The 14,391-nt window shown below is 38.6% G+C and overlaps 1 long non-coding RNA gene across 1 annotated transcript in view; it reads right to left on the bottom strand.

The window, feature by feature from the left end:
* Nucleotides 1-5,206, bottom strand: part of LOC134600912 (uncharacterized) — a 79,746-nt gene extending 74,540 nt beyond the window's left edge. Inside the window, exon 1 of the long non-coding RNA XR_010090390.1 lies at nt 5,145-5,206. This is a non-coding gene — a long non-coding RNA (uncharacterized LOC134600912). The remainder of the gene's footprint in view (nt 1-5,144) is intronic.
* Nucleotides 5,207-14,391: the final 9,185 nt, after the last annotated feature.

Raw genomic sequence — 14,391 nt, 5'->3', positions numbered from 1 at the left:
ATCCCTTAATGCCAACTCTAACATTATTTACAAACGAACCCTTCACTCAAACACCAATACTACACACAAATGTACATGTGCATTTAAAATTCAACACTACATCTAAAAACACACCACTGCATGAACAAACAACTACACACAGAAGCAAACTTTCTCCTAAGTACTACGATCTGTCTACTATCTGTAGAACTTTGCCAAAAAAGAAAGCATATTGCTGTTAATTAAAAGGTTTGTGCTATGGTGCAAATTTTTTTGGGGGGGGTTCCACGATGTTGGTAAACTATGTCAAAGGGTTCCACTGGAAAAATGAATTGGGAACCCCTGGTTTAGAGTATCCATTCAATTTAATAAAAAATAAATCTTACAATACTGTTGCTAGTGAGAAATGCCCATCGTTAAAATCCTACTGTTTATAAAATGTATTGGAGATGGGGGCGGGGCTTACCGGCGGAGCGAGACGGACGCCATTTCTAGCAGCTCTGGGCGACTCAAACTGAATCCGTCAAACATCACCGAAACTACATGCCATCCACGCAAATAAATACTTGCATTGCCCGGGGGAGATCATTCTGCATCGCCCGATGCCATTTAAGTACAATCCGAGGCAGGCAAAGCCCAAAACGAAAATCCGGGCCTACTACACGCCAAACTACCGCGGCCTGGAGTACTTGTGGGGCGGAGAGAGCCTGGGAGACCCAAGCAACGATCATCCACAGGACCCTGACCAATCCCATGAGGAGATGGGGCGCAGATCACAAAGACCACACCAAGGTACTGCCACAGCACAGCCTGATATAGGGGCACTGCTACAGAAACAAACCCCAGCCAAAATGGCGCCCGACCAGGGCTCAGACCCCCCACAGGCAGACACCTCACCTGCACAAACCACTCAGGGGGACACTCAGAGAACCCCACAGCCCATACAGATCACAACCCCTAAACCCATACCCCCACAGGGAACAGCAGACCCAGCCACCAAGCAGGACCTGCAGCAGATGCAAACTATGCTGCAGGATATACAACGCCTGCTGGCAGCAGACCTACCTGCGCTCAAAATTAGCATGCAACAGATCACAGAAAAAGTGACAACCACTGAAAACCAAGTCAAAACAATACAGGGAGAAATCTCTACGCTACAAGACTCGTTCCACCAACTACAACACGACCAGCAACACTTAGCAATACAAGTGGCGGCGCAGGAGGATAAAAACCGGCGCAACCACATCAAAATTAGAGGCATCCCGGCATCAGTGAGCAAAGAGGATCTACCGCATTACGTGAGGCGACTCACACAATCATTACTCCCTACTGCAGTAACAAAGAAACTCGCCTTTGCAGGGATTTACCGCCTACCCACGCCTCCCAGAGCCGCAGCAACGCTAGCCGGAGACGTCATCGTCCGTTGCATCCTACCCCAAGACAAGGGGCACATCATGAGCGCAATCAGGGGTAAGACCCCGCTTGACTTCGAGGAAGCCCAATTAACTTTTTATCAGGACTTATCCAAGGCCACCCTCCAGTGGAGAAAGTCGCTGACAGAACTAACCGGCCACCTACGCACAGCGGGGATACCATATAGATGGGGAAGCCCTCGCTCCTTGCTCATCACCCACCAGGGGACCACCCATAAACTCACCTCAGGGACTGAGGCCCCTACACTGCTTGCAAAATTGGGCCTACAAAACTTGCCCAACCCGGGCACTCCCCACGTCTGGAATCCAGATGTCTCGGAAACGTTCGTGCCAAGAGGGCAGAGAATGGACACGCAAGCCACCTGACGGACAGGGGGAGAGAGGTCTCTTACCCATGCCCGCTCAACGGCAATACCCATATGCCTTGCCTAACACAACCTGTATTCTCCCCACCTTCCCCGCAATACAATGCTGAAGTTTACGTTACTACCCGTTTACCGCAAGTTAGAGGAGATAGCCGGTGACGCTGGCGCGATGCCTCATTACCAGACCACAAGCCATAGCCTAAGCCAAAACCTACCCCCCCCCCCCCCGACAGCCCCTAGGTTAGGGCCACCACCTCTCACGAGTGGTCTCCAGTGGAACTAGACGACCAGGCCACTTCAGAAAGTAGAAATGAGCACCTGTACCACTCACCAGACTACCTGACCGACAAAACGACACCCAGTGCACCCACATGGGCCCTAGCACCACTACGCACCTCCACGCAACTACTTTCTAACACTTATAGGGTCACGCCTCCGACACTGACCCATGACCTAGGTACCGCACCCGCAGACGAATTGCACGACTAAACCCCTATACGACCCCAACCTCGACCTAGGATCTTACGCATGTTATACTAAACAAAAAAAAAAATTGTGCTAAAACTTATCAAATGCATTATTTAACCAATGTTAAAGCCTGTTACCCTCTCAAACGATGCATATGTTGCACCATGTATAAGTCTTGTGCACGCAAAAATAAAGAATTTAAAAAAAAAAAAAAAAAAAAAAAAATGTATTGGAGATATATTTGGAGATGAACTGGAGAGCAAGGTCCTAATGATTTAAGACACTTTTTGATCTACAGCGAGTTCTATGAAGCATCTGCAAATCATGAGGATTTACAGTAAAGCATGAATGTCAATGAAAAATCAATGCTGTAATGTATATCTTCCTATTTCAACCACTTATAAAGGAAAAATCATACTAATTTGTAGCCTTGTGCACAAATCCCGTTCATCTGCACAGGATAAATCAAGTGTCCGTTGGACAAACAAAATCAATTTGTTCATTAAAACAAAAATGAGTCGATCAGTTCATATAGCAATTAACAGACAATTGAAACGTTTTGAACGCAGCTGAATGGCATTTGCGCACAAGTCTACTGATTGTATTCTATTTATTACAAAGAAATGGGAGAACTGTACTGTCCCTGTATAGTATCAGAGAAAATATCAGAAAATAGTTAATCAAATTAATCCTTTATTAGTTTAATTCTCAACACACGCACTGATAACAACAAAATCAGTGGTCATTGCTGCCCCAGTGATGGATAACTGAGGTAGAAACAAATGACTCAAACTTAATCGTACTAAGTGAGGAATATGTAAAAAAGGGAAGTGAAAAAGACAAAAGATATATATATACATAAAACAAAAAACGGGGGCACGAGTCACCGTAAACGGTGAAGCCGATAAGTCCCTAAACCAGGTTACTAAGTGTACTGAGTGGTATGTATAGGCCCGAGAGTAGCAGAGTAACTTATTGTCAGTTCCTCTTTATTCCCGAGAGTAACAGAGTAACTTATTGTCAGTTACTCGTGTTAATACTGATCTGAGCCCTATTTAGGCTTTCTTTATTGCAAGTTCTGTTTAATTAAGATTTTCTTTTCAAATAATTTTTATTAAAGTTTTACATATTTGTATAACAACAAGAATATAAACATTGTATTGGGGGTAGGAAGGGAAGGGGAACTTGGAAATGGAAAAGAATAACCATCCAATATTAAAATAGGCATAACAGTGTATATGGCAAAAAAAAAAAAATAATATGTTTTTACATCAATGCACTTTAATAACAAATATGTCAAAGACCATATGCTGTTTTGATTTTTTTCTTCCCACTTATCCCAATTGTATTTTAATATTGGGAAACCACGCATATTAGCTCTATGTGATAATTCGTGTGCCTTGTTTTCTAGAATCAAATTAAAAACTTCCCTGAGAGATGGCACATCTTGGGACTTCCAATGTCTAGGTAAACAGGATGTAGCAGCGATCAAAATGTGACCTATGATTATTTTGTCTGATCTATTAATGGACTCCGGGAGTTTTTTTAATAAGGCTAGTTCCGAGGTTAAAATGCTAATGGTTCTATCCACTTTAATAATTAGGTTGTGAATCAATTTCCAATATTTAGTTAATTTAGGACAGAACCACCAAATATGGGCCATATTGCCCACACCCCCACAATCTCTCCAACACCGGTCAGAATATCTATTGTTCATGTTGTGCAATCTAGAAGGGGCCAGGTACCAACGATATAAAATTTTATAATGATTTTCAAAGTGGTCGGTGCAATACGAAATACCTTTTAAAGCTTTAAAAAAAACGAACCATTCTTCTAGATCGTACTGGGCACCCAACTCCGTCTCCCATGACAACATGTGTTTTAATTTAACTAGGGGCTTGGCGTTATAAAACGAGTAGCATAAGGATATCATGCCTTTACTAGTGGGGCTGCATAAAAAAGCTTTCTCTAATGGAGACATCTCAAGCGCTTTATCTCTAATGGAGACATCTCAAGCGCTTTATAATTAAGATTTTCTTATACCCTGCTATGTTAATAGCTTGCTAGACCCTGCAAGAGTCTCCTGTATGTGATTAAAGTTAAATTTAGAGATTGAGATACAATTATATCTGTTTGAAAGTGAAACCAGTTTTTGTTTCATGCAGGCTCTGTCATTCATAGCCAGGGGAGGTGTGGCTAGAGCTGCATAGACAGAAACAAAGTGATTTAACTCCTAAATGACAGTGAATTGAGCAGTGAAATTGCAGGGGAATGATCTATACACTAAAACTGCTTTATTTAGCTAAAGTAATTTAGGTGACTCTAGTGTTCCTTTAATTAAATATTACTCTGAAACTATATATATTTCAGACATGCCAACAATATGGAGCTCCTAAAAAGAGGGATTTGGGCCCAAAATAGGGACACTTGGGATTAATGCTCAGATTTTGGTGAGAATCAACACAAAAAGTCTTGACATTCTATCCAAAGAATGTGCCCAGTTTGCACTGGGTATGTAAGCCTGAAATATGCCCATTCACCTTCTTACTTTAGAATCTACTATTAAGCCTAAAAGATCTGTTCACCACAAGACCACCCATTAAATCGAACATCATTGCCATTTTTGCTGAAAAGCTGCTCATTTCCCCTGGAACTCCAGTAATATCCCTATTTACCCGGAGTTTGGAATACAAAAACTGCTGCACTAAGATTATGCCAATATATATTGTGAAAATAAACAAATAAATGCAACCTTTTGGGTCTGGAAGTTACAAATGAGATCAATTGTTTAGTCATAAACTTGCAGCAATATATTTGGTACAAGTTAAAAGTCTACAAGATATGAGCCTGAAAGCTTAGAAAATAGCATGAGGAATACAGTTAAATAGAGGTTACTCACAAAGGAGGACAGACACTTTCATTTCTAATGGTGAGTTACACAACCAACTGCAGCATTCAACAACAACATTCAGTCAGCTTACCTTAAGGTCATGTGACAGTCAGCTGACCAAGTGATCTATGAACCTGGGTAATATTTGGTTACTTGTTTTTGTATTACACAGATAAATACACCAACCTTATATAACTCCTTAAGGACACAGCTTCAGAAGCATGTCTTACGCTTAATGACTCAAGCAATTTTTGCATTTTTTTGTTGTTTGCGTTCAACTGCAATTTGCATTTTACTTATTTATTGCACCGACATATATTATATACTGTTTTTTAAAGGGCAGAAAGGGCTTTAATTTGATGTTTTATATATATATATAAAGATGGGGTACATTGACGTTGTGGCAGGCTTATGCAATGTATGATCATATAATGTAACTAAATCCCCATTTTTTTTGCCTAGATTAGGTGTTTTTAAAAAAAACTTTTACAAACTAATAAAATCTGTCAACATTGAAGTTGCTGTTTAGTAGATAGGAGAGTGCGCTGGATCTTGTGTATTGTTTATTGTATAATATGGCCCCCAGCAGCACCCCATTTAAGCATGTTTAGGTGAGTGCAACCATCCCGCCATGTTTCCTATATATATATATATATATATATATATATATATATATATATATATATATATATATAGAAAAACCAGAACTTTTTTTAACCCATCATTTATTTCTTGTGGGGAATCTACTTATTAATATAAATTTTGTTTCTGGTAGTAGCTACTATTAAGCAAATTGAGACCTCTAGGGGACTTTTTTGAAATTGCATTCCTTTTGGTGCTTACAGTATACCAATTACAACAAGGACAAGTATGTAACCTGAAGACATAGAATTTACTTTTACTTATATGTTTATTTTAGTGTCACACACATTCACATTTAAATCACCTTTACAGTTTCTGTAACTTAAGTCCACGATTTTTGTGCTCTATTTTTAGTTTTATTTCTTATGCCATCACAATATTATCTGTGACATTTTTCTTTCATGGCAGCAAGAGTCTCTGGAGATGGGGCAGATACTGGGTTTACAAAATGCCTTTAATTAACCCCGAGTCCCAGGGACAGATTTACATGTCAGACACCTATAGGTACAGAATTCTAAGGTGCTCCATGCTCCCCAACCCAGCAAAGTATAATAACGATAAAGAAGTATAATGAACGTATTAAATAGAAATTGCAGGCCTTTGATAAAGACCTCTTTGGTCAAAACGTTGATCCATATTGGCAACATTCTGATACATTATTTTGTTTTGGAAATCCATTGAGTGCCCTAATCTTCATTACATATGTGACAACTGCATATGTCTGTGTATATAGTAGAAAATTTATTCATACTTACTGTAATTTTCTTTTCCTGGCTATTATTCATGGAAGCATAATGGGTTAGCTCCGCCCCTTACAGCCGATAGGACAAGAAAAACACCAAAGGCTTTAAAAGGATCAGTTTTGCACCGGGGCCCAATGGATTGTGCGTATGCCACTGATAGAGACATTAATGGGTGGGTAGTATATGCTGCTATGAATAATAGCCAGGAAAAGAAAATTAAGGTAAGTATGAATACATTTTCCACTTTCCTGGCTAATCATGGCAGCATATACAAATGGGAGTACCCAAGCTTCAAAAGGAGGAATAAAAACGTAAATAACTGCCAAATAATCAGAATAATTCAGAACATTCGCAAATTGCGCCTCATTCACTACTTTAATGTCCAGTATGTAATGCCAGATAAACGTGTTCAAAGAGGCCCAAATGCCAGCTTTACAACAAGTGTCAGTAGAGACCATTGCCATGGAAGCCCAAGATGCTGCAACTGCACGAGTGGAGAGTGCCCTGATACCCTTCGGTACAGGTAGAGAATGGCATTGATAAGCTTTCGCCTTAGGCAGAATCTCTGGTATTAAATGTAAGATAACCATATCCTGTTGAAAATTAGTGAATGTGGGTTCACAGGACCAAGCCTGGAGTTCACACATTCTCCTTGCTAAGGTACTAGCCACCAGCAACAGGACTTTCTGTACTAACACCATGGAAGCTTCTGCTAGAGGTTCGAATGATGGTTTAGTCAAAGCCTGTAAGACCAGTGGTAGGTCACATATTGGCATGAACACCCTCAGTGGAGGCTTGAGTTTAATCACTGCTTACATGAAGCAAAGCACCAGGGGCTCCAATGCTCAATGGGTACCTATAAATGTGGAAAGTGACGATATGTGCTCCTCTAGAGTGTTATAACTCTTTCTAGGCCTGTTTGAGGAGTAATTCCAACCTCTATTCTTGAGACCAACAGACAAATGCACGCCAAGTTTTGTAATATGAAAAGTATTAAATATAAAAGGAAGTATTACTTTACTGAAAGGGTAGTGAATAGCCTTCCAGCGGAAGTGGTAGAGGTTAACACAGTAAGGGAGTTTACGCATGCGTGGGATAGGGATAAGGTTATCCTAGACTTAAGATAAGGCCAGGGACTAATTAAAAGTATTTTGAAATATTGGGCAGACTAGATGGGCCGAATAGGTCTTATCTGCCGTCACATTCTATGTTTCTATGTAGGACTGTAAGAGGATCTTAATGACCATCTCAGGGATGCCTAAACTTATACAAACTCCCGTATCAACATCAGAGCTTAAGGATCTGGGTGTGTCAAGGGACCTTGTAATAATAGGCCTGAATGTACTGGAATTTCCCTTGGAGTTTCCAGATTCATCTTACTCATCATAGGGGTTAAGAGTTGACGTGGCCTTCCACTGTCTCCTTTTGAATTTTCTTTAGGAAAGTTGAAAACAGGAAAAATATGTACATCAGACTGAATTTTCAAATTTAAGTATCCTGACCTTGAACATTCTGGTCCTAAAATGAAAGAAAAATGAAAAGAAAAATGCTTCTGGACCTGGTAGTTTTGAGAAGTGGATGTCAGATCTACATAGGGTATCAGTCAAATCTGAGTCAACCCTGAGGATACGTCGTATATAGTTCCATTCCAACTTGTCCACTGTTACTCGGCTCAGGTAATCAGCTGTTGTTCTTCTGTGCCCTGATCATCATGGGCTGTAATTCCCTCATCAGTAAGTGGCTGTGTGACCCACCTAGATTATTGATATAGGATACAGTTACATTGATATTTGAGCAAATTCAGACCCACTTATTCTTCAGCAACCCTCTGAAGTGAAGAAGAGCCCTGAAAATAACTCGTAATTCCATAAAATTGGATGGTAATATTGTTCCTTCCCTTACCAACAGACCTTGTGTAACATGGTCCAGAAAATGCACATCCAATCCTTGAAAACTGGAATCTGAGCTTATAATTGCTCAATGAGGTTCTTTTCACTGGAAACCCAGAGATACATTCTCTCTCTTCAGCTACCAGGTAAGGTGTAGCTCCACTGATGGTGACATCGTCAGTGGCTGGCTCCAATTTAGCTTTCTCTTGGTGAACTGAGACAGGAAGGACCTTTGAGGAATCCTGAGATGCCATTGAGCCCATCTGACACGTCTGATGGTGGAAGACAGGATTCCTAATAGTTGCATTTACTTTCTTGCTGTTAGAAGCGAAAATGAAGAAACTGGAAGATAAAACTTACACAATCTGTGGAACTGTTCCTGAGATAGGAAAAATGCAGAGTATAGAATTCTCCACCCAGAAATGTCATCCTCAGAGCTGGTGTGAGACTGCTTTTCTTGATATTCATCAAGCAGCCAAACTTCAGGAGTTCTGAAAGAACTATATCACTCTGTGCGCCTGCCTCCTGTTGGTCTGAGGTTACCAGAAGTAGATCGTCCAGATAATGGAACCAGGTGATGTTCTAGACTCTCAATATCAATATAATCACAACCAGTACCTTGATAAAAGGTTCTTGGGACTGCAGTGAGGCTAAATGGTAGGGCGTGAACTTGGAAGTTCTCTTCTGAGATAAACAAGAAATGTACTATAACGTAACCTAAGAAGTGAAGATGTGCTATCACCAAGAGTGTACCTCACTCACTCAAAATGTATAAAAGAACAACAGATTAGCTGATATAGCTGCAGAAAACCATAAGAGCTCAAAGGTGGGATAGCACATACAATATAACAGGTGCAAAATAAAGATACAACCTGTATAACAGGACGTGATCTGGAACAAATCTAAAAGATAATAAGTAATATATAGTGAAGTATGTAAATGTTTCTGAACCAGTTCTATGTTTTATGTATATAGATATTGGTTGTATTACGCTCTATACTTGGTGTTTTCTGTGATTGTACTGTACATGTATGTGGACTCACATGACACCTAATATAATTTTTCTAATATATATTTACATTTATTTTATTTTTATATTTATTTTTACTTTTTATTTTTATTTTCATATTTATTTTTATATTTTTATTTTATTTTTATATTTATTTTTATTTTTATTATTATGTTTATTTTTTTAATTTTTTATATTTTTTATATTTATTTTGATTTTTTATTTTTGTATTTATTTGTTATATTTATTTATATTTTTTTCATTTTTTCATGTGTTCATTTTTTTATTTTTATTTTCATTTTTTTATTTTATTTTCATTTTATTATATATTTTTATTTAATTAAATTTTTATTATTTTTATATTTATTTTAATTTTAATTTAATTTTATTTTTATTATTATTTATATTTATTTTTACTTTATTCATTTTATTGTATTGTATGCATTTATCATATATTTTTATATTTATATTTTTTGCTTCACTCTTTTGTTTTGTTTTTTGGGGGTCTCCTGTGAGTCCATCTGCATATATATACCTTTTCTGTATATGGGTTGTCTTTGGGAATGTATGTGGATTCAAGGTGAGAGTGGGTTATATGCTTCTTGTACCCACTCTCACCATGCTACACGTGTAGGTATTTACATTGGATGTATGTCCCGTTGTGGGACACTGTAGTTTCACATCGCATCATAGTTCCGGCATGCGTTCCATGCTGGAACGTGGAAGTTACAGACGCAATGGAACGTCATATGACGCTTCTATGGATTCGACCAATGAGATACGACTGACGTCGGACCCCGGAAGTGAGAAACACCGCGGGAAAATTTTGATTGTCTGATGAGCAACACCGATATCTGAGGGTATATAAAGAGATGGTTCTGAACTGCACTCATATCCCTGAGGAAGTCACCTTTGACGAAACGCGTTGGATTGAGTATTCTAAAGACATTTTGTTCTTATTTTATTTTATTTTATGATTGTATTTGTTTATTTATTATTATTTTTGGCACTTAGTGGTTTGTGACCAGCTGCTGTTCCACCTTCTGCACAGATTCTTTTACCATCCTGTTTTACTTGCTACTGGAGATGTGCTTGCTGATTGCTACCTGAATGTAAGTGCAATCAGTGCAATAAAAATTGTTTTACATTTTAACAGTACTACTCTATGTATATATTTTTATCCTTTTGAGGATTTCCACTTGAAGAGTTCCCTGTATACAGATACCCCTAAGGGGAGATGAGCGCAGACCATCAGTACTTCTTGTAAGTTCTCTACCTCGTGGGTGCTGTTTTCACTTGTCATTACATACTTTACTATATATGACTTATTATCCTTTAGATTTGTTCCAGATCACGTCCTGTTATACAGGTTGTATCTTTATTTTGCACCTGTTATATTGTATGTGCTACGCCCACCTTTGAGATCTTATGGTTTTCTGCAGCTATATCAGCTAATCTGTTGTTCTCTTCTGAGATAATGCTAATGATCTACGGCTATTGGAATGTGATAGTAAGCATCCTTGAGATATATAGAAATAAGGCAATTGTTCTTCCAAATTGCTAGGGATATGGATCTGATTGACTCCATCCCAAAAGCTCTGACATTCAGCCTTTTGTTGGCCCTTCTAAGGTCAATGTACCTTTTCTTTTTGCACCAGAAGAGAGGTGAATATTGTCCCTGGAACCGCACTTGTTATGGGACCCAAGAAATCACCTCTTCATCCAGAAGGTTTCTTACATATTGCTTCAGTACTATACCTTTTGATTCATCTGTCTAAATTATTGGTATAGAGACTCCCGTGTCTGAAGAAAACTCCAGTCTATATCCCATCTGGTCTATGGATACCACCCAAGTCCACACAGCACTCTGATCAGAAAACGTATGTCTGATCAGAAAACGTAAGGCCCCTTGTACTTAAGGACAGACACAAGATCATTGCTGAAGAACGAAATGACGGCTTCATAACTCTATTAGAACTTTGAAAGGCGGGTTTACCAACTGCCACGAGTTACCTCTGGAGTATTCCCTGCAGGGTCAGTAACGCCATGTATCTCGGAAATGCCAGTCACTGGAGGTACTCCTGTCTGACCATGAGGAGCTGGGCTTCTTGGATCTTCAGTCCTGAGGTACAAATACCTTGCAACCTTTAGCCGCCCTTTTAATGGATTCATACAAAGCTTTCCCAAACAGCAGCTCCCCTTCAAATAGAATGGTGTAGAGGGCAGACTTGAAGGATGAGTCATCATCCCAGTAACAGAACCATAATGCTTTCCTAGCTGCTATAGATAAAGCCATTTGTTCGAGAGAATATCCAAGTTACAACTATGGAAGCTTTTGTGAAGTACTCAGTTGTAACCTGAAGACTCCAGACTGCATCTTCAATATTGGCTCGTAATATCTAGCATTTAGATCTTTAATCACACTTTTCATGGCTCTAGAAATATCAGTGAAAGCTACAGCTGGATGACATCCTGCATCAGAAGGCGAATTAATTTGGACAGGTCTGTGTCCACTTTTGATCCATAGGTTTGCATAAAAAAGCTGTCACCCTGGAAATAGGTGCATCCACCTTAGGTGGTGTAGTCCATGGGGTGGAAGTACCTTAATCCACAGGGTAAAGTTTGGCCTCTTTTTCTTACCTCTAAGGCCTCTGAAATACATTGGAACTTCCTTTGTAAGCCATGCCAGCATGTCATGTGGCTGCACAGGTATAGGTGATGCTGAAGCGGCTACCTTCTGGAGACAGTCAGTGCATAACTGATTCCCTTCCACTGCTTTCCCATAAAACCAGAACATGGTGTAGATTCAGACAATACCTTGCAACCTCCTTTGTAAACTATACCAACATGTCCTGTGGCTGCACGGGTATAGGTGATGCTGAAGAGGTTACCTTTTGGAGACAGTTAGTGCATAACTGTTTTCCTTCTACTGCCTACTCATCACAACCAGAACATGGTGTAGATTCAGACATCATACAATAAAATAAATTAAAAATAAATATTACCTGTGGCAAAGTACTAAAGTACAAAAGGGCACTGTCAAATTCTATTACCAAGAAAACAGTCAAACAGATTTAAACTGGCTGAAAACAGCAGTGAATGTATGCAGCTGTGTAAATGCATATACAATGTTAAAGATAATGTTAGAAGTGGTTAGTGTAAAAGGGAGTTCAAGGTTAGAGAGGGGTAATATTAGAGTTAAATTACATAGGGTGTTTAGTGTTAATAAAATTAACAGCTTGAGAGGGGTTAAAGTTGTAGTACAAGGGCTGTTTAGGCTTATTTGGTTTAGTGTTTGAGTGGGGTTAAATTTTGCATTTCAGTACACAGTGCATTTAAGATTATTTAGCTTAGATTTGGGTTAAATTTAGTATTGGGGAACATGAGATGTTTAGTTTTTAAGTTAAAGGGACACTCCACTGCCCAAATAAAAAATAAATATCACTGTTTAGTAGATGTACCCCAAATTACATAGTTACATAGGTTGGAAAGAAACATATGTCCATCAAGTTCAGCCTTCCTTACATCTGTATTTTGCTGTTGATCCAAAAGAAGGCAAAAAAAATCCACTTCCACTTTTGCAACAAACTAGGAAAAAAATCCTGCTTGACCCCAGAATGGCAGTCAGATTTATCCTTGGGTCAAGAAACTATTGCACTTCAATTGAAAAATTATATAATTTAATATTATGTTTTTGCAAGTATGCATCTAGTTGCTGTTTAATACATCTGTACAGACTGATAAAACCCCTTTATCAGGCAGAGAATTCCACATCTTTATTGTTCTTACGATAAAAAAATATTTTCCTTTGCCTTAGACTAAATCTCCTTTCTTCCAGTCTAAACGCATGACCTCGAGTCCTATGTTTAGTCCAGCTTGTGAATAGATTTTCATACAATGGTTTGTATTTGCCCTGGATATATTTGTATAATGTTATCATATCCCCTGTGAGGTGCCATTTTTCTAAACTAAAGAGGTTTAAATTTGTTAACCTTTCTTCATAGCAAAATGTTCCATTCCTTTTATTAATTTTGTAGCCCGCTTCTGCACTTTTTAGAGTGCCATAATATCCTTCTATAGAACAGGTGCCCAACCTTGCACAGCATATTCAAGATGTGGTTTTACCAGTGATTTATAAAGAGGCAAAATTATATTCTCATCCCAAGAATGAATGGCCTTAGCCACTGCTAATTGGCATTGCACATTGTGGACTAAATTGTTGTAACAATAACAATTCCCAAACCCTTCTCGTGTGTTGTTATCAGTCTAATTCGCTTCCATTAAGGGTATAAGTTGCTTGTGCATTCTTTACCCGGAAGTACATAACTGCATTTGTTTTACATTAAATTTAATCTGCTATTTGAGTGCCTAGTCCCTCAGTCTATCTAAATCCCTCTGCAGTAAAGTAATATCTTGCTCACATTGTATTACTTTACAGACTTTTGTGTCATCTTCAAACACCGAAATATGACTTTCAATGCTTATTTCAATATAATTTATAAATATGTTAAATAGAAGCTGTCCCAAAACAGAACCCTGAGGGACACCACTTACCACTTTTGTCCAGTTTAAAAATGCACCATTAATGACAACTCTCTGTGCTCTATTTTCTACCCAAGAACAAACATTTTCATCTACACCAATTTCTTTTAATTTTGAACACTAACCTATTGTGTGGAACAGTAAAAAAATCCAAGTAGATCACATCAACTGCAACATCCTGATCTATATTTCTACTTACTTCTTTGTAGAATGCAATTAAGTTAGTTTAACATGACCTGTGCTTCATAAAACCATGCTGATTTTTGCTGATAATCACGTTCTTCTCAATGAATTATTGAACATTATCACTTAAAGCGGCACTGTCATGCCGAACTTATCCTTCCTCAATCGCTTCCTCTTCTCTTCTTCTCTTAGGATCTGTTCTTCTTTTCTGATCTAGTTTTCTTTAAAACATAAGACAAAGTAGGGAC

Source organism: Pelobates fuscus, chromosome 3 (assembly GCF_036172605.1).
Source record: "Pelobates fuscus isolate aPelFus1 chromosome 3, aPelFus1.pri, whole genome shotgun sequence".
Classification (NCBI taxonomy): domain Eukaryota; kingdom Metazoa; phylum Chordata; class Amphibia; order Anura; family Pelobatidae; genus Pelobates; species Pelobates fuscus.
Note: the sequence above shows the minus strand (reverse complement) of the source record. Positions and strands in the feature narration are given on the sequence as shown.